The following is a 19,614-nucleotide window of genomic DNA, read 5'->3' as shown; positions in this document are numbered from 1 at the left end:
TTTATTACTTATTTTGTAGTGTGAAATGTTATTAAAGTATTGATTATTAAAAAAAACAAACCCATTTATTATAAACCAATGGATTACATATAATTAACCTTACAGAATAAGAATATTCTATGATTAAATGAAAGAAATTAAAAAATAAAATAGAAGATATTGAAAAAATGTACCCAAAAAAACCAATATATATTATATTGGTGATTTTAGATGCAGTCCGATAAATGTATTGATGATATATTGTGATACAATGATGCAGTATATTGTATACATTGTGTCCTTCTGTATGTTAAAGCTGATATCTGAAGTAGACTTTAGTCTTTCACTATGGTCTACTGCCGGTGGTCATTCATATACATAAATGTATATAAGTCCCTCCTTCGTCCTATAGAACCCTATACAAATGGTGATCGCCCAGCCAATAGGCTTCAACTTCCTGTAGCGGAAACTGTCAATCAAAGTGAATGCATGACTGTGCACGTAAACAAGGCCACGCGTCACAACAGCAAACAGGTAAATATGATTTTGGCTCTTACCTGACCCATAGACATATATCAATGCGACCCGATGCAACCTTGTTATGTTGCGCGATGCGCGAGCAAAAATGTAGAGGCGTGGCTTCTGGTAGATTGGCATAGGCAGTGGGAGGAAGTGAAGCTGTTGAGGGCGGGACATCGAGACATTTCCCAGAAACTCCGGATATCAGCTTTAATGCATTTTTTTAATGTATTTTTTATATGTGGACCCCAGGAAGAATAGCGACAGCCCTGCTGTGCTAATGGGGATCCCATCAATAAATAAATAAATAAATGAATAAATAAATAAAATCAGCCTCCGTGTACAGTTTGTTGCATCTCCTCATTCCTTTTCCCCACAAGCCATTTTGCAACTTTCTACATTGTTTAATTGTTCTGCACTTCTGTCTGTTCTTATTACCCAAAATGCACTGCACTCTCCATCCCATTCAGGTCCCTCTTGTGTTTTTAGCTGCTTATCATGGAAAACTGAGCACAAACTGTATCATGGTTGGTTTGCGATCAGACCAGAGTCCCCTTCTTTAGTCCACACTAAAACTTTTCTGTTAACTTTTATACTACTACCTTTGATTATGTTAAAGTCAATCTGTCTTTTTTCCACAAAGCTATAATGGCTCTGATGTGGAAAACTGGATTACTCTGAAGCATCTTCAGCCTCAATATCAAATATTTCTGGGCTTTCGAACCCAAACAATGCTGGCATCTGCTGTCATACCATCTTCTTAATGGAAAATGCGTCTGTGCGCCTCGCTCGTCCACCCAGGCACTAATGTAAATGAAAAGCGGTGGGACAGAGCTACGTTGCTAATGTGTGAACAAGGACAAAAAGCTGGAGTGCCGAGTTGGCCCCTGTGACACACATCCCAGGCTCTCACACACGTGAACACACGTCTCCTTCTCCTTTTTCCCTGCAATGATGGCTCCTCAAAATCAATAAAAATGATCTTGGGAGTCCTTCCACCATTTGGCTGCATCATCTTGGAAGTGGCTTCCTTAGAATACAGCAGTGGTTCTGTACAATAGGCCAGCCGAGCGCGTGTAATTTGCCATTGATTCTCCTCCCCGTCCTCACTCTCTCCTCCCGACTCCTTCGCCTCTAGTCACTGCACAGCACACAAAACAACTAACTTCATCATACACCCTGTTAATGCACATGCACAATAACCCTCTTTTCTCCTGCCCTCTGGTAATTTCACTCTTTCATTATCTTTTTTCACTTTCTCTGTGATTCCTCCTTTATATCCTCTGTTCTCCCCTCACTTTGTGCCCTGGCCCTATTCCTGAAATTTCTTCACAGGTCACCGTTCTTTGGCTGCAGTAATGGACGACTTGTGCAAATGTTGTGTTTGTGTTCAAGCCATTTTTCGTCTCTTTCCATTTTTTAAATTTGTATTTCTTGGTCGGAATAGAATATACCAAGAAATAATCCTGATGATCATCTTGAAACTCCGAGCTTGGAGATTTCTGTCCTATCAAAGCTTAGAAAGAAACTGCAAAGTCATCTTTCTGAAGAATACATTTTATTAGTTTCAAAATAAAAGTTTTAGCAAATCTTCTCTTTGCCAGATATTAGCAGTTATTGGAACATTGATCCTGATGATGGTCGATGATCATTCACACTTTAAAAACAATCACTAATAATAACCATACAATAGATCCAAATGTTTTGGCAGCCCTATTTTTTTAAAATAATCAGGATTAAATGCACAATCCGTATCCGATTCGAGTGAAACTCGGTGGGATACGTGTGAGAACTAACCACACATAACTGAGTCAGATTTCATAAAGATCAGTTCGTTACAAACCAGGATATAGTTTGATATTAATCGCTTGTTCCTCATCCCATTTAGAGTTTTTCCAGAAAATATCTTCATAATCCATCCAAAAAAGGTAATAACATGACTGTATTTGATTGTTTTTAGATTGAATACTCGGGAACAATAATATTGTAATTGTTTTATCTGTCTAGAATCTGTGGCCCACTTCAGATCAAGCTTGTTTGTGTTTGGCCCCTGAACTAAAATGAGTTTGACACCCCAGATCATGTTTCTATTTTTGATGTTGAAAGATCATGTTTGGAAGATCAGAGTCAATGTCTGTAATGAAAAAAAATCGGGAAAAACAGGGGAGAAAAAAGAAAAGAAAAATATAAAAGAAAATCGGGGGGAAAAAAGAAAGACGGGGAAAGGAAGAGAAAAAAGAAAGAAAAAAATGGGTGAAAAAATGAAAAAAAAAAAAAGAATGAAAAAAGGCAAAAAGGGGAAAAAAGAAAAAAAAGAAAAGTTTTAAATAAATAAAGGAAAACAGAAAATGCGAAAAAGGGGAAAAAGAAAAGAAAAACTGAGGCTTTTGATTAAATAGTTCATTCACACACACACACACACACACACACACACACACACACACACACACACACACACACACACACACACCTGTCAGTCAGGCTTTGAGAACAGTGCGTTGTTAAGTCTGACCCTCTGCCATAGCCACTCTAAGCCTATCAGTGTATTATTTCACCCATGTTCACAACAAACACACACGCAGAGCACGCACACACACACACACACACAGACAAGCACACACATTCACACAGCAGGTGCTATCACTAACATTCAATAACTTCCTCCTGTCCTATCGCTCCTGTCTCTCACACACACACACACACACACACACACACACAAACACACACACACACACACACACACACACACACACACACACACACACACACACACACACACACACACACACACACACACCAAGAATATCAGAATTTCTTCTTCTGTGTTGTTGTTGTTGTCGTTGCTGTTTGTCTAGAGAATGATTTACAGCTGCAGTGTTTGAAGAGAGACTCTCCGGTGGCGTGGCGTGGTGTGGTGTGGTGTGTGTGTCTCTTTGGATCTTTGGAGTGGAGCTTTGCTGTTCCTGACACTCTTATCAGCTCCAGTCCAATGTATTTCTTATCGAGGTGGAGGTGGGAAGGGAAGGAGGGAGGGGGATTTGGGTGGGGGGGCGACAATACAAGCTTATCAAACGTCCTCAGCCCCGATTCGGCCTGTCACTCAAAAACCTGCGCACACACTTGTCCACGCACACACACACACACACACACACACACACACACACACACACACACACACACACACACACACACAAAGCAGGGCCTTTTTTTTGACTGATAGATGGCTTTCCCAACAAATAGAAAGATGGGATCAACATGTCTGTCCCCTTTACCTTAGACACACTTGTGCGTGCGTGCATGTGGGATTTTGTGTGTGCGTGAAAACATTCCAAAGTAACAAATGTGAGATTAGGGATGCATTAGTTGACCATGCAGTGAGAGGCCTGTCAATAACAGCAGTCAGAAACCCTCGATAAGAAGACAAAGACAGAGACAGATACCAGCGAGCGGCCAGAGAAGAAGGGATCAATGATGAAAGATAGGAAAGGGGGAGTAGATGCGTGGAGCAAGCAAAGGAGGAAAAAAAGATCGATGTAAACAGAGAAAGTAGGAGAAAGTTTTCAGAAATATCAAAGGACAGAAGGAGAAGAAGAAGAGATGAGATATTGGCAGGAATTCAATAACATGAGCAGCAAATTATGCCATCCATCCATCCATCCATCCATCCATCCATCCATCCATGTTGACTCAGCATAAAGAACAGGCTTTGCTCGATGTAAAAGCTGCTATAGATGAGATTTTTTTCTCCACCAGATGAAGACATAGTGCAGGCCTTAAAGATCAATAATCAAAGATCATTTACTTACAAACAAATGTGAAAAACTATGATTGCTGCTCAAAAGTTTAATTTCTTTTTGACAACATTTTTTGTTTTTAGGAAATGCACTTTGATCTCCTGACTGCCAGTCTTCTTCAGAGAACATGTCAGGAGATCAAACTAAATTTCCTTTAAAAAAAAAAAGTTGTCTGTTTTTATTTTATTCAACAAGAACACAAAATGAACTTGCTGGAATTATTACACAGAAGTGAAGAAAACATCAGCCATCAGCAGATGCCTCTGAAGAAGACAGTCGCCATGTTGTGTTGTCCAGACTGAGGCTGTTGAATCTGACTGTCTTTTATTTTGAAGCCTGAGGTTGTGTCATTTGATGGCATTTCATTTGACTGAGGTTTTGCTGAGTCATGAGTCAGTTTGGTCTGTTTTCCTGATACCTCACTCTGAGACCTGAGAATGTCCTAAAATGTACATAAGGGACAAACAAAAGTCATCGGCAGTGACAAAAATACATAAAAGAGTCAATAGAGTAGAAGTGAGTAGTGTAGACAAGTCGTTCCAAAATGGGGGTACCATAGACTGTAATAAGAATGGACGGGACAAGCTCCCCGGTGGAGTGAAGCTTTTATTTTTAGAGATTTACATCATATGTGACGAGGATTGACAGCTGCGGGTCTTGTGTAGCTTTCTTTGTGAAGAGCAGTTACGTTGTGAAGGAAAGCAGAGACGTGTGATTTTCGTCATTTTTAAATAGAGTTCGTTTAGATATTTGAGTTGAAATATATCGTGGTTTTAAACTAACCTCTATGATCTAAACAAGCCGTTGGTAGAATTACCATCGGGAAAGATACAGTACTTGTGTTTTCGGCGCAGCTGGGCTGTGTAAGTCATCAGAGCAGTACGCTAAATGGGCGGGGAGTGTTACCAGGGCTCCTCCCGCCGGACCCTGGCTCCAAACGACATCAAATTTGCAAGATGGAAGCACCCCTAAGTGTCGTATTTTGGCTTCAAGAACGCTGAATTACAGTGTGCACCCACTGGGGGGTACGTGCACCCCTAGAGGTACGCCATGGCGCTACAGGGTGTACTTGAGAGAGAGAAAGTGGAAAATTAACAAATAAATTGCTGGTCAGTATTGGTCCCACACCAGGTCAGAGATGATCAAAACTATAGAATCATTAAATCAGTGTTTTTCAACCTTGGGTCGCCTAAAATTTCTGAAAAATTTAAATCAATTTAGGAATTTTTAAAATTAATATTATTTTTTTTTTTTATTAAAACACTGTATTTCTATACTATCACTTTGTGGAATATAAACCAAGTTAAACTAAAATATAGTAATATATATCCGAGCTCAAACATGATCAAAACCTAATTCTAGAAAAAGTCTATGATATCAACATGGGTTCACAATCCAGAAAAGGTTGGGAACCACTGCACTAAAAACTGTTTCTTTCCACTTATTTACAAAATGAGAGTGTTTAAAATGTGTGTTATCACTCATTCATTCCATCATTGTGATCTATAGTTGTTTTTAAATAGTGTTTTCTAAGCAAAACATTATAGTTGGAGAAAGGGGGTACTTTGATTCAGAAATAAGAAAAACGAGGTACTTGGGCCAAAAAAGTTTGAGAATCACTGGTTTAAGACTCTAATGAACCAATCGTACATGCGTAGTGAATCTCACATCCAATGTCCAATTCGTTATTCAAACTAATTACAGAAAAAACTGTTTGAGTTTTACATTCAACCAGAATAGAGCGGACAAAGTTGAGGCCTGATGAGATGTTTTGACATGAAAGGAACCAAATAAGTCGCCCGTATGCTATTCATCGCCCTGCCAAGTACGAGCTGTCTGGAATTAGAGGTTGAAGAACAACAAGCTCTTAGTCACAACAATCCTACACAGCCTTGAACCAATGACAGCGGAGCGGCGGGCGGCGGCGGCTAGGGAGGGGCGTGTAATTGTTTCTCCGACTCTCATTAATTAATTTCCCCTCCTTCATTTATAGTGGAGCCGCGGCACAGGTCTGGGAGGTACCGTATATATAGGCGATGATACAGAGGAGGAGAGGGACCTGGAGTGATAGAGAGCATCCTGTTCCCATCAGAGCAGCTATAGCTGTCACACAAAGACACAATGAGGCTCTGCAACAAACAGCCACTTAAAAACAGCCTGGCAACAGAGAGCAAATTCAATTAGAGAAGTAATTAGTAGATACAGGGCCAGGCAGTGATGGGCTGCGGCGACGCCACTACACACACGAATTAATAGGTGCGAATCGGAGGACGACGCTGTCATAATTAAGAGGCAATCACCTATGTCACTGAATACCTAAGAAAACATCCCCCCTATCACAAAACTATTAATTCAGTGATCAAAAATATTTCAGCAGATGATTAATACAGCAAATACATTTTAAAAGACTAATTTATGGAAAGATAGCGAGACAATTGCACATAACGTACTCAGCCTGGCATTTATATTGCTAATTATTTTTTTTTTCTTGCTGATAATTTGGAGACGGATTGCACCCTAACTCCCCCTCCCTCCTCTTCCCCACCCCACCAGCCGCTTCAATGCGTGCGTGTTGTGAACAAAACCAAGGCGGTAAAGAATCAGGCTTTTAAAAAAAAGTCTCAGATGAAAAACCAAGGTTTCACACAGCAGAAGGTTTTTCGCTTCGTTAAAAAAAAAACAACACAAACAATTACACAGAGGTGAAAGTAATTGATTAAAAGTACTTATGTTGCTGGAATTGAGTTCCTTTTATGGATACTTGCACTTTTTTGAGTATATTTTTAAATCAGTCATTTCACTTGTACTTTTTACGTACGTTTTGAAAGAAGTAAAGTTATTTCTTACATTTCTACACTACATTGTGAAACTACAAAAAACAATCATAGCTGCCCAACCAGATTAAAAGTAACACACGGAGCCAAAACAACACTGAATGCTCATTATTTTAGCAGTTTTAGAGTTCATAAAAGTAAATTTACTTTGATCTTTTTTGATTTAGGAGATCAAAATACATTTATTCATGTCTGAACCAATGAAACCTTAGCGTATTATTGAAAAAGAATACAAAAATTACTTGCTGGAATTAACATTATTAGAAACTCAGAATGTGGAGCGAATTGTTTTGTCATGAAGAATTGAGTTTATGTACAGTATTGTGTACATATGAAAGTATGTTAATTTAAAAAAAATCCTGCTTATAATGTACATTGAACTCGAAATAAAAAATCAATCAATGAAACCCAAATTCTGCACATTCAGGAAAACTGAACTTCAATATGGATTTAAAAAAAAATAAAATTAGAACCACACCAAAGAAAACAATTTACTGTTGCCTGAACAGTTTATATTTTCACACCACAGCAAAGTGTGCCACTATTTTATTATATCTTCGGTGTGGAAATGAAAAGGCAGGCCCACGTTGAGACGGCGAGCTGTGATGAGTCCAGTTTCCACATCCACATCTTTTTTAAATACATATTTGGTTTCTTGGGTTTGCTTGAAAAATGGATGGAGATCTCCATATGCAGAATTTAAATATTCATCTCTGACAGTTGAGGGCTATTTGGAGGCCTATTTGGGAATGATGCAAAAAAGAAGAAAAAACATATCCATTTAACCATATCATCCGCCACGATCGAGACTCATAAGCCTGGCAATAGGCTGAGAGCAGAGGATACCACTAATATGGCCCCAGATTTCTATGCAGGACTAGTTAATGCTATTTACAGAGGAAGGTGGATGATCGACTGGGGGAGCAGTGAGAAGAAGGGAGGAGAGGAGATGGACATTAAGTGGCCTTGGAAGGCTGTAGTTGCAGCTTGAAGAGCCAATTACCAGGCTAATGGCGTTAATGCCAAAGATGGGAGATGAGAGATGAGTGTGTATCGTAGGGAAGCCTTTACACACACAGACCAACCACAGCCCCGTGGACGATTAGTTTGTTAATCTGATGGGCGGCAAAATCATCCAGCATCAAACATGCATCAGGAGAGGAACCAAAAACGGGATGGAGTGGGAAAGGAAGTGGGTCGAGATCATGTCTCACGCATCGTGATCTGTCGTGTTAGGCTGGAGATTAAAAGTGTGATCTCCAGGCTTATAAACGATTTAGCCAATTACCAATGATATCTAAAAACGCTTTAATTTGCCATTCAGGGCTGCATCAGGGGCCCTTGGAGCTGTCAATGAGGGTGATTAGAGCCCCAAACAGCTGCTGTCACTAGTCACTCCTATAGTCACAACGCATGCAGGGGGGTAAAAGACTCCTCTTCAGAGCCTGGCATCTGATTACAGAGCAGAGGAGGAGAGCGGAGTAGAGCAGAGCAGAGGAGGCAGATAGAGGTGGAAGGACCTGAGTTGGTTGGCTGCCAACCACCTCAGTGTGACAGGGAAGGCCCATCTGCGCTCGCCAACACTCAAGATGGCAGATGTAGCAGCAGATTGATTTTCATTCAGCTGTCATGATGATGCACAAGTGGCAAGAAAAAAAAACAAAAACCTCGCACACAAACACACAATCACGGCGTGTTTGAGAGCTGTGTGGAGTGCCTGGGCTGCTGTTGGTCGTCGGCCTGCCAAAGCTCTCCTCTCTCTCTCCTTCCTGTCATTTCCTCATTCCCCTCTCCCTCCTTCCCTGTCTCCTTCCTCTCTGTCTCTCTACACGAGTGCGAACCCAATCCAAACCCCACATCTGGCGCTCAAATTAAATCATTTACAGTCCATAGAGAGAAGCAGCGTTTAGCGACAATACAGCCGGCGGGGGGAATCAGCGTGTTTTCTCTAAGCTCTGACACCAGCGTCTCCTCTGGCATCTGATTAGGCATCATTGCGACGCTGTTCAGATGGGGTGTTTTTTTTTCTTCTTCCTTCTCCATAAATCGAAGGTTTGAGAGTGTCACGCAGGGAGCTGATCATCTGTTGGCGAAGCCTCTGACACCTGTGCTCCTCTCTCCTCACATCACCCATCACTGCTCCCATCTGCAGTTGCCTTAACTCCATGTTGTTTGGGATCCAAGACGTGACGATGTTAAAGTCCCACATGTTTACCACGTCTATGACGCGCTGTCCTGAACTCATCGGCAGAGATGCATCAGATGAAAAAGGTAAAAAGAAAGTTTCTGTCCAACCGAGGTGAAGTTAAAAAAGTTCAACCAGAGGAGAGATTGAGTCTGTTAAAGTCTGACTTAAAGGGTGAGTTTTTTAAAAAAAAAAAAAATCACTTTATGATGGTTTTGCTACACTGATATACATTCTTTAAGCTTCATTCAGAGAGCCAAAGTTGAAAAAGTTCTGTTTCCTCCCTCTCTTGTTATTCCACATTTTGTAAAAAGTCAGCTCCAAAAGGGAGAGTTGGATATTTGTCATCTTATGACTCATAAGGCGGTCAGACAATCCTGGCTCCTCCCACCCTACATAAGAATGTGAGCTTCTCTCCCTCTAACTACCTCACAGGTAAAACAAACGTTGGTCTGTTTTGTGTTTTGTGCTGCATTGAACAATGGACAAACACCATCATTTCCGGACTATAAGCCGCTACTTTTTTCTCACGATTTGAACCCTGCGACTTAAACAATGACGTGGCTAAATTGTGGATTTTTCCGTTTTATAAGCTTCATGCCGCCACAAAATTTTGCTCCGTCACATTAGACCAGGTGGAATAATGAAATTGGTAACAATAAATTTTTGTCGCTTGCACTGAATCATTCTGATCACTCATTTTGACCTGATGCACACTGCCTCGTCATAGCAACGATACAGAGAAATGTTGTCAGAGACTGTATAAATAAATGATCAGGAAACACTAAAGCAAGCCCCACGCAGAGCGGAATGGACAGGACCACGCAGCCCAAGAACTGGAAGGACAGTTTATTTTGTTATTATTTCAATAGTCCTACACCACTGCAAACAGGAATGACTTTTTCATATGACCGTGATCACTGTGGACTTGATCCAGGACCAATACATTCTATAAACTGACATCACACACAGCGACTATGGATTATTTGTCAAAATCCATCCTGGTTTACTCTGTATGTGGCGTGCTTGAGTTGAAGTTTTATATCACTAATATTAGTTATTGTGGCCATCAACTTTTAGACCTACAAATACACTTTATATTTCAAATGAATCACTTCATTATGACAGAAAGTTCCTGAAGCAGGTGTAGAGGACAGATGACGATAATCATGTTTTGACTCTGGAAACATTCTGCGTCCTTGCATCATCAAAGCAGCTCAGCTCAGCTCAGCTCTGTTAGGCCTTGTTCATCGTCCTCCACAGAACGCCTCATCGCGTCCACTGGATCCATTCATCACGTTCGGTGTGAATGCTCTCCGGGGTCCAACATTCAATCCTTTCCTCAGCATCGATGATGATTGACCTTCAAGCTCTGCATTTTTCAAACAGAACCTGACTGAGTGCATTACTGATGGTAAAAAAATCCTCTCTAACAAGAATTATCCATTCAGTAAAAGTAAACATTTCAGTTATTCTTCATTTTTTGTTTCAAAGGGTGCTTCACATATTTCTCTTTGTTCCTCACCAGGCTTTGTTTTCTTGGATAGACCGGTCCGTTTGCGGGGGTGTAAAAGTCCATTTAAAGTTGATTTGCCTCAAGTGAAGCCTGGTGCGGTTTTTACGATGTGAGAAAGCAAAATAAAGGACGACCAAATATAGGACGTGATGTTGAAACACGATGGGGACAAGGAAACACAAACAAAATTGCCCGTGTGCAGAAATGAGCATGTTCAGTAAATAAAAATAGCATAGGGACAGACAATTTTAGGGTGGTCCACGATACAATGGTATAAAAAAAAGTTTTTAGAATTTTGCCTGATCACATTTTGCCTTGTTCCTAGAGATATTTTGAAAATTTGTACCAGAATGAGCCACTGTAAAATTGGTAAAGGGTGGCACTCATTTTCACAATTTTTATTGCTCAACCAACTATTCAGAAACTTTAATGACATAAATGTACGTATGGTCACTAATAGTTATACTAAAAGAGTAAGAAAGAACATTAAAACAGTTGAAACTGTTCCTGAAAATAGAATAATAATAACGTGAAAAATATGCACAAATGCATCATGAATTATGGGAGATCGAGCTTTTTGCTCAGCTGCAAAGTGCATTATAAATCAGATGTATTATATATTATTATGATGAATTTGTCATTATTTTTGCAGCTTTTTGCTCCTCCAAAGTCGACTCTTGCACGATGTAATGAAACTAGACTCCGACCACCTCAGCCTGTGCTCAACACAGTGGCTCCATGGCCACGTTTACATGGGAGCTTTAATTCCTCTTTAATTCAGAATAAAAGTTAATTCCTCTTTAAACTGACCTTGTAAACACTTGATTCCAAATGAAAATTTAATTCAGAATTAAACTTAAATCAGAATTCGATGGCTGGTTTATTCCGATTTTAATTCCGATTTATTAATTCCTCTTTCTTATAAACACTTAATGCCACTTTATGTTAATTCTGGTCGTTCTGCGCATGCGCGACTTGCAGGGATGACACTCTGGTGATGACATAGTCTAGGATGGCCGCCCAGACTAGAGCTGAGACTATTTAATAAGAGCCTTCAAAGACTTGGATATAATGAAAAGAGTGGATGAACGAAGGCATAAACGTGTAGACAATCACACAAATTCATTACACACACACACACACACACGGACACATGGACTTATACACACACACGCACACACGGAAGTCGGCAAACGGAACAGGTTTCATCGAGACATGAAGGACCAGAGCGTCACTAATAATGCACGGATCATCATAAAGTTATTTCTTCACTCAGCGTCCTGTATAGTGGAGGTAGAACAGCTGTAGCATTAACTGCTAGGATTGATTGACCAAAGTACCAACTTCTACCTTGCTTCTCCGCTGCTCACTCTCTCTTCTACTCCGCGGAGCAAAACAAAACCGTATGTTATTGTCGAGCTGCTGCTTCAAAGCTACAATAAAAATAAAAGAGAAAACAGTTCTTATGTGGTTGTCTATGTAGTAGCCAAAAAAAAAAGGTTTGTTGTGTGTTTTATCCCGATAGATGTGATACGTCACGTTCTCCCCCTGTCCAATCAGAAGTTCAGAACTCTTCCCAACCCCCAAACCTAAAGTGGTTTTCTATGTAAACATCAATTCGGGAATTACTATTTCCATGTAAACACCAAGCAGAACACTTTAATTCTGAATAATTTAATTTGGAATAGCTAATTAATTAAAAAACATCATGCAACCGTGGCCATTGTGTCCTTGACAGGCTTCATTTTAGGGCTGCTGTGTTTTCCCTGGCCTTGGACGAACTGTTGCAATGACGAAAATCCTTTGAAATTCATCTAAGGACAAAATCTTCTGCACAGACACAAATGCTTCATATGAATGTGTGTGTTCAGTAAATCTAGTTTGTTACAGGTTTACTAAAAAGAAAGGATTCGGTTTTGGAAAATGATTTGTGTGTGTGGTGTTTGGTTTTTATAATGAGTCACTAGTGCTGGGTTTCCTCTCACTTCATGTGCTGGGAAAGAATAATCTACAACTTTTGATAAATTCATCTATTCTCAGATTCATTAGTGAAAGTATTGGACCAACAGATTATGATACGTGTATCTTTGAGCTGTAACAGACATGAGATGACCTAAAGTGGCTGCAGGAGATTGTTCTGGTGGTTTGGATGAATGAGATGGAGTCCAGCTTTAGGGTTGCTGGTCAGATGTGGACACAGGGTTTTTTTGGTCCAGGGATGTTAAACTCATTTGAGTTCAGGGGCCAAATACGGTCAAGGTTGATCTCTAGTGGGCCACAAATTTCATATGGGAAAATTAGCAATTTCTCCATTAATGTATCTTAGTTTTGCACTTATAAATGATATAGAAAGTATGTAAAGAACCTACAATATTCAAGCAACAAGTATCAGTCCATGCAGAGTCTTTACATTAAATTTGCTTGGTTTTGTGCCTTTTTTATTTTATTTAAACTGGGTAAATTTTGTGGATTAATTTGAGGGAAATTGCAAGATTCTGAAACAAATTGAGTTGTTTCAGATTAAAAATAACTGCCATCATGTGACATAAGCAATATATCATGGAGTTTTTGTATTTGGAGGGGCTGAGATATCTACAACTGAATCAGTTGATCATTTATACAATAAGTTGTTTTCACTGTCATTCTTTACTTTCTCCAGTGGGCCGTATTGGGAGCTTTAAAGGGCCGGATATGGCCTCCGGGCCTAGAGTTTGACCCATGTGTTTTGAGGTAAACAAGCCTCAGTGTGTGTACCTCAGTGAATCTGCTCCTGTTCAGTGCTCTCAGGGTTATGTACAGTATGTTGCTGATAGCGGTAGTTATAACATAGCAAAGCCTCTTCAAGCAGAGACCTTAGTGAATGTATCAGTGTACAATGGTATCTGGCCTGCTTAGGGCAGTCTGGCCAGAAATAACCAGGAGAGAATCCTGTAATTTCATATCAGAGATGAACAACTAATGTAAGGGAGTGACTGTTCTGTGTTGTGTATGTTATTGTCTTGCCAGATGGGAACAGTTTTCCAAAAGTAATTTTCACGAAAACTAACCTGTTCAATTCAGCGATGACCCTGCATGTTCTGATTGGTTTTTATTGATTTTTAATATTTATTTGTTTGTTTGTCTTTTAGAAGGATAACGTCAAAAATATCACATTTTTACCAAAGAAAGACTTTACGCCAAAAAAAAAAAAACTATTTCTATCTCTAACAATTGACAAAAATGCATATATTGGTCAAATTTGGCCACTCATGTGGGGTCGGTTCCTCAGTTACTCCATCAAGTTCAATCTTAATTTGAGCCGGATTTAGTTTTTTCATTAAAAAAAAAAAAAAAAAAAAATGGGGGTACCTATACATTTGGACCTAATGTATGGTTATTAATGGAAATTGACAATTAATAGAGGCATTTGAAGTATAAATTATCATGACACCAGGAATCAGAATAACTGATCCAGATAACTGACAATATCTGGCAAATAAGAAATTTGGGCTCTGAGAGCTCTTGTTATTTATTTATTTATTTATGATGGATGCCTTTCTCTCCCATTTTTTTTCTCCTATTTTCCTTGAATTCTGTTTGGTTTTTGAGGCCACGTCTCAAGCTAAACCCTGACATATTTTACCAAACGCCTACATTTCATTGATTTGTACCTCGTTCCGTAACCTAAATTGGTCGACTCAATAAAATAATAAATAAGTTGTTAAAGCAAATATTTTCCAGTTAAAAGGTATCCCAGTAACCGAGTCACCTCTAAAAACACCGAACACGCTCCCATTAGCTGAATGCTGGAGGCACAAATGTCCACACAAGCCCATACGAGAACAATGCTAACTGCTGGGTTCCTGTCAATCAGCTGATACTGGTCCCAATTAAACACCCCACCAGTTCCTGCTAATCGCATTGAGCTGTCATCACCTGTTGCTCAATCAATGGCTGATGCAGACCTGTTAAAATCAGAAAATAACACCACCAGGATTGAGAAAGTTGGGGATTTTGGGGAGGCCTGATAAAAGGTTGGCAGCTCGGCCTGGGAACAGAACGACTCCTGTGAAATGTCTATAAATACGAGGCCGGTGGGCATCCATCATTACAGACCGGACAGCACAGGCCTTTGTTTGTCCAGTACTGACCAGTTCTGGCTACTGGACAGACTGGTGTGTGTGTGTGTGTGTGTGTGTGTGTGTGTGAAAAAGAAGCAGCTGAAAGTGAAACAGTGTGAAGCCGAGTGTGTGAGAGGGAAGCAGTTGACCTCGTGTCAATTAGGAGCCGTATCGCTCCGTTCCCTGGGGGCCAGGCCGACTCTGAAACATTAAATCATTTCATTCACTTCAAACCCATCCTGCTGTTTCAGTCAACCCACCCTCCACCCCACCTCCTCGCGCTGGCCGGGCCTGAAAGCTCCTGCTGCTTTAGCAACATTTTCACTCCACTGCAGGTTGGATGAAATTCACCTGAATCTCAGAGGATGAAACATCACCTCATTAATACGACACGAACACCTATAAAGAAGGTTCTCAACCTTTTTTTGGGTTGTGACCCCATTTTGATATCACAAATGTCCAGCGACCCCAGATAATTGAGCATTGCAGTAGTTCAGGCAGGTACGGAAGTCAAACCAGTCAGCCCCACCAGCTAACGTTAGCAACTCCCTAATCAGTTAATCATCCAGCTGATCATGTTCCATGCTTCCCATTGGTTAGAATGAGTCACGGCGCTGTATTTAAACCACTGCAAACAAGCCTACTTCTGCACACTTTATCCACGCCTCGCAAAGCGCCCCCACCCCAGCTCCTCCTCTTCTTTCTAATTAAACAGACGGCATCTAACTAATCTGGGGCACACTGATGTTCTACCTCTCTATCCAGTTCTGTTCTCTTCCCTCTGTCCACTAACCCCAACCAGTCAAAGCAGATGGCTGCCACCTCTGAACCTGGTTCTGCTGGAGATGTCTTCCTAAAAGGGAGTTATTTTTTCCCACTGTCATTGATGCTTGTTCATGTGGATTTGTTGGGTTTTTCCTTTTTCTTAATAAATGTAGATGTCTTTTGTCGTAATTTGCGCTACATAAATTGAATTGTAAACACTAACGCCTGTGCTGCTGTTCCAGGAGGTCCTGCTGACCGCTCTCTCTCCTTATGCCTCTCCATCGAGCTCATGGAAAAGTGGATGGGAGCTCCTTGCACTTTGGGCTTTCCACACAGCTTCTGGAAAGGGCAGAGAGGTCCCAGAACAGAGCCTTACCGCCAAATCTAAAATGCATGCTAAATAAAGCTAATTGACTGAAGTGATCCTGACTGAACTTTTTTTCTTTTAGAATTAATGTTTTTTTTATCTTGTTTATAAAAGTGTGTTACAAACAGAGGTGAAAGTAATGGATTACAAGTACTCACGTTACTGTAATTTAGTTGCTTTTATGCTTTTATATGGCGCACACACACACACACACACACACACACACACACACACACACACACACACACACACACACACACACACACACACACACACACACACACACACACACACACACACTCCAAACTGAATCAGTAATAAATCCCATATTTCCGACTATTGTTTGTTGGTGGCCGACTGAAAATCAGCTTTTCCATGAAATCCTCTCTGACAAAATGTGACAAACTATTGTTGTTCTTTGTCTCCGTATCACTCTAATCCTCTTTCTCTCCCTGCCTGTCGGTTCCCGCCAACGCTACATCCACGCTCCCCAAACCACCAGGAAATAGTTCAGTAGTGACCGCCATGAACATCAAATTCACACACATACACACACACACACAAACACACAGCTCTGTGGGTCACATGTGTGTGTGAGCATTGGGATAAATGGAAAGCTGGTCTTGTGTCTCACTGGAGTCCGACTGTTAAAGAACCGCAAACAATCCACAAACAAACCATCAACGAATCACAAATGACGCATGAACCAAAAACGAACCCAGAATGAAACATGAACCACGAACAAACAATGAACAAACTAAGAACATAGCGAACCACGTATGAAGCATGTATGAGCCCTAGAAGAACCACAAACAAACAAGCATTAACTGTGAATGTACCTCGAACAAAACACTAACAAAACATGAAAGAATCACCGCAGAAGAACCACAACCAAAGCATTAACCACAAATATACTATGAACTGGCAATGAAGCAAGACTGAAGCACGAAAGAACTATGAACCACAAACAAACCACGAAGAAAGCACAAACAAACCACATATGAAGCATGAATGAACCCCAGAAGAACTAAGAACAAACCATGAATGAACCACAAATGAAGCATGAACCACTAACGAACCACGTATGAAGCATGGATGAATGAACCACAAAGCACGAACCATGAAAGATCACAAACAAAACATGAAGGAAAACATGAACTAATCACGAACAAACCACAAATGAACCCCAGAAGAACCAATGAATGACAATGACAATGAAGCAAGACTGAAGCACAAACGAACCACAAATGAAACATGAACCACCAACAAACAATGAACAAACCAAGAACAAAGCACGAACAAAACATGCACGAAGCATGAATGAACCCCAGAAGAACCACAAACAAAGCATTAACAACATGAACCATGAACTGTGAATGAAGCAAGATTAAAGCATGAAAGAAGACAGAAGCATGAATAATAATAGACGTGGAGTTGTTTGTTGCATTAGCAGTTTAATACTCTAGTAGGGTCCTCATACTACTGAAATAAACGTGGGCCACATACATCCCTCGGCCTAATTTTATATACAATTTGAATATACAAAACAAAAGCAAGAATACATTAAAGAATACAGAGAATTACAACATCGCAGGAAAATACAGTAAACGAGAAGGAAAACACAGAAAATACTTCAACAAAATGACAGTAATGCACAAAATGACTCCAAATAAGACAAAACAACAACACAAATACACAAAAATATACACATTTACAGAAAATGACATACACCAAAAGTCAAGAAAAACACAAAAAAGGACTCTGCACAGTACAAACAAACAAAACGACAACAGAAACACGCAAAAACAACTCCAAAAAATGCTAAATGACAACATAAATACAGAATATGACTAAAGAAAACATACATTTTACACAAAAGGACAACAGAAATGCACAAAATGAATCATAACAAGCAGGACAACAACAAACGTACACGGAATGACAGAAAAACACAGAATTACTATAAAAACTATTTGTTCTTTCCTGTGTTAACGCTCAGATTGCTCATTATTCGAAATTCTGACATGAATGTTGATAATGTGGAACTTTGATCAAATAAACACATTTTTTGGGCCCCGCTGTGTTTCCCACCTCTGTACTAAAATAATAGTTAGCATTAGAAAACATACTTTGAACGCTTACTTTAATGCAATATGAAAACTTTATCAATGTTGGTATAAATTAATTAACTAAAACTTTTCTAAAATAATCTGTAGCTTAGTTTGATATTAATTTATGTTCTTTTAGCACAAAGACTGAGAAACATCTCTGAGCTGCAGCCGCTGCTCATTGGTGAACACACACAGAGTCGTGATTAAAGTGGATTTAGCTCGTGTTGCATTTGATCAAAGTCCAGCTGATATCAGAGCGGCAGACCAGCTAAGCCCTCAGAGCCAAATCCACAATAACACTTCAACAACACCCCCCCCACCCACCCACTCCACCCCAAAAAAGCAAAAAAAAAAAAAAAAAAAAGCCGCCAACACAAGTAAATAAACCTCGCCAGAGAACATTGTGAAACGACTACGGGTGAAATAATACAAACTGCCGTAATTGGCTAAAAGAACGAGGCGATAAAAGCAAGCGAGACGGACAGTAAATCCATTCTGCTCATCTGTTTACGAGCGACGCGCTTTAAGAACGGAGTTGTTTGTGTTTGATAAGTGACACAAAGAGTATGGATTTGTAAAAATGACTTTTACTTCATTCTTTTTATTGATCTCCAAACTGCTCAGAAGATAAAAGGTTTTACTTTCAGACCCAAAATTGTTCAGCTTGAGTATTTTTCAGGATATTTTGGTGTAACGGCATCTTCGACTCGTTTCATGTGCAACAACTAACTTCACTGTCAACATATTTTTCTCCTGTTTATCGCGCCCCCACCTGTCATGTCTTCATGCCCCACCAGGGGACGCGCCACACACTTTGAGAAGCACTGATGTGATCAAACCAAGTGTGTCTCACTCGTGGTGGATCCTGTGGATGTGACAACGGCACTTTCATAAAACTAAAAATTAATCCTCACTTTTTTACAGAGGGATTCATTGTTGAAAACGTATTGGTCCAGTTAGATTGATTGAATGGTGATCAAGCCAAGCCAATCACAGCCAGCTATTAGACAAAGCCGCCGTGACGCAAGGGTAAACAGAGTTACCAGCAATGAGTAAAGTGTAAGTAAAGTAAAGTGACAAAAAATGAGTAACGGGTGACAAAAAATGCTCCAAAAGTGGCAAAAACGTGGTAAGAAAAGAGTGAAAAGTAACTAAAAAGGGCCAAAAGCAGTCAAGAGTGGCAACAAAAATTGACAAAAAAGAGGAAACAGGCAGTATATAATAGCTAAAGGTATCTTAAATGAGCAACACGTGGCAAACAATAGCAAAAAAAGACAAAAATAGGTCAAATGTAGGGAAAAAGTCTTATTTATTGGGCAAAAGGTAGGATGAAAAGTGGCAAAAAATGGTTAAAGAATCAACAACAATTGGAGTGTGAAAAAGAACTCGCAAAAATGGACAAATAAGGGAAGCTAAAATCTGAAAAACAAAAGTGTCAAATTTT

At 39.9% G+C, this 19,614-nt stretch overlaps 1 long non-coding RNA gene across 2 annotated transcripts in view; it reads right to left on the bottom strand.

The window, feature by feature from the left end:
- LOC114461836 (uncharacterized) overlaps nt 1-19,614 on the bottom strand; it is a 168,590-nt gene that overhangs the window by 80,982 nt on the left and 67,994 nt on the right. The gene's annotated exons all lie outside the window — the stretch shown is intronic.

Source organism: Gouania willdenowi, chromosome 4 (assembly GCF_900634775.1).
Source record: "Gouania willdenowi chromosome 4, fGouWil2.1, whole genome shotgun sequence".
Lineage (NCBI taxonomy): Eukaryota > Metazoa > Chordata > Actinopteri > Blenniiformes > Gobiesocidae > Gouania > Gouania willdenowi.
This window is presented reverse-complemented; position numbering and strand designations above follow the sequence as displayed.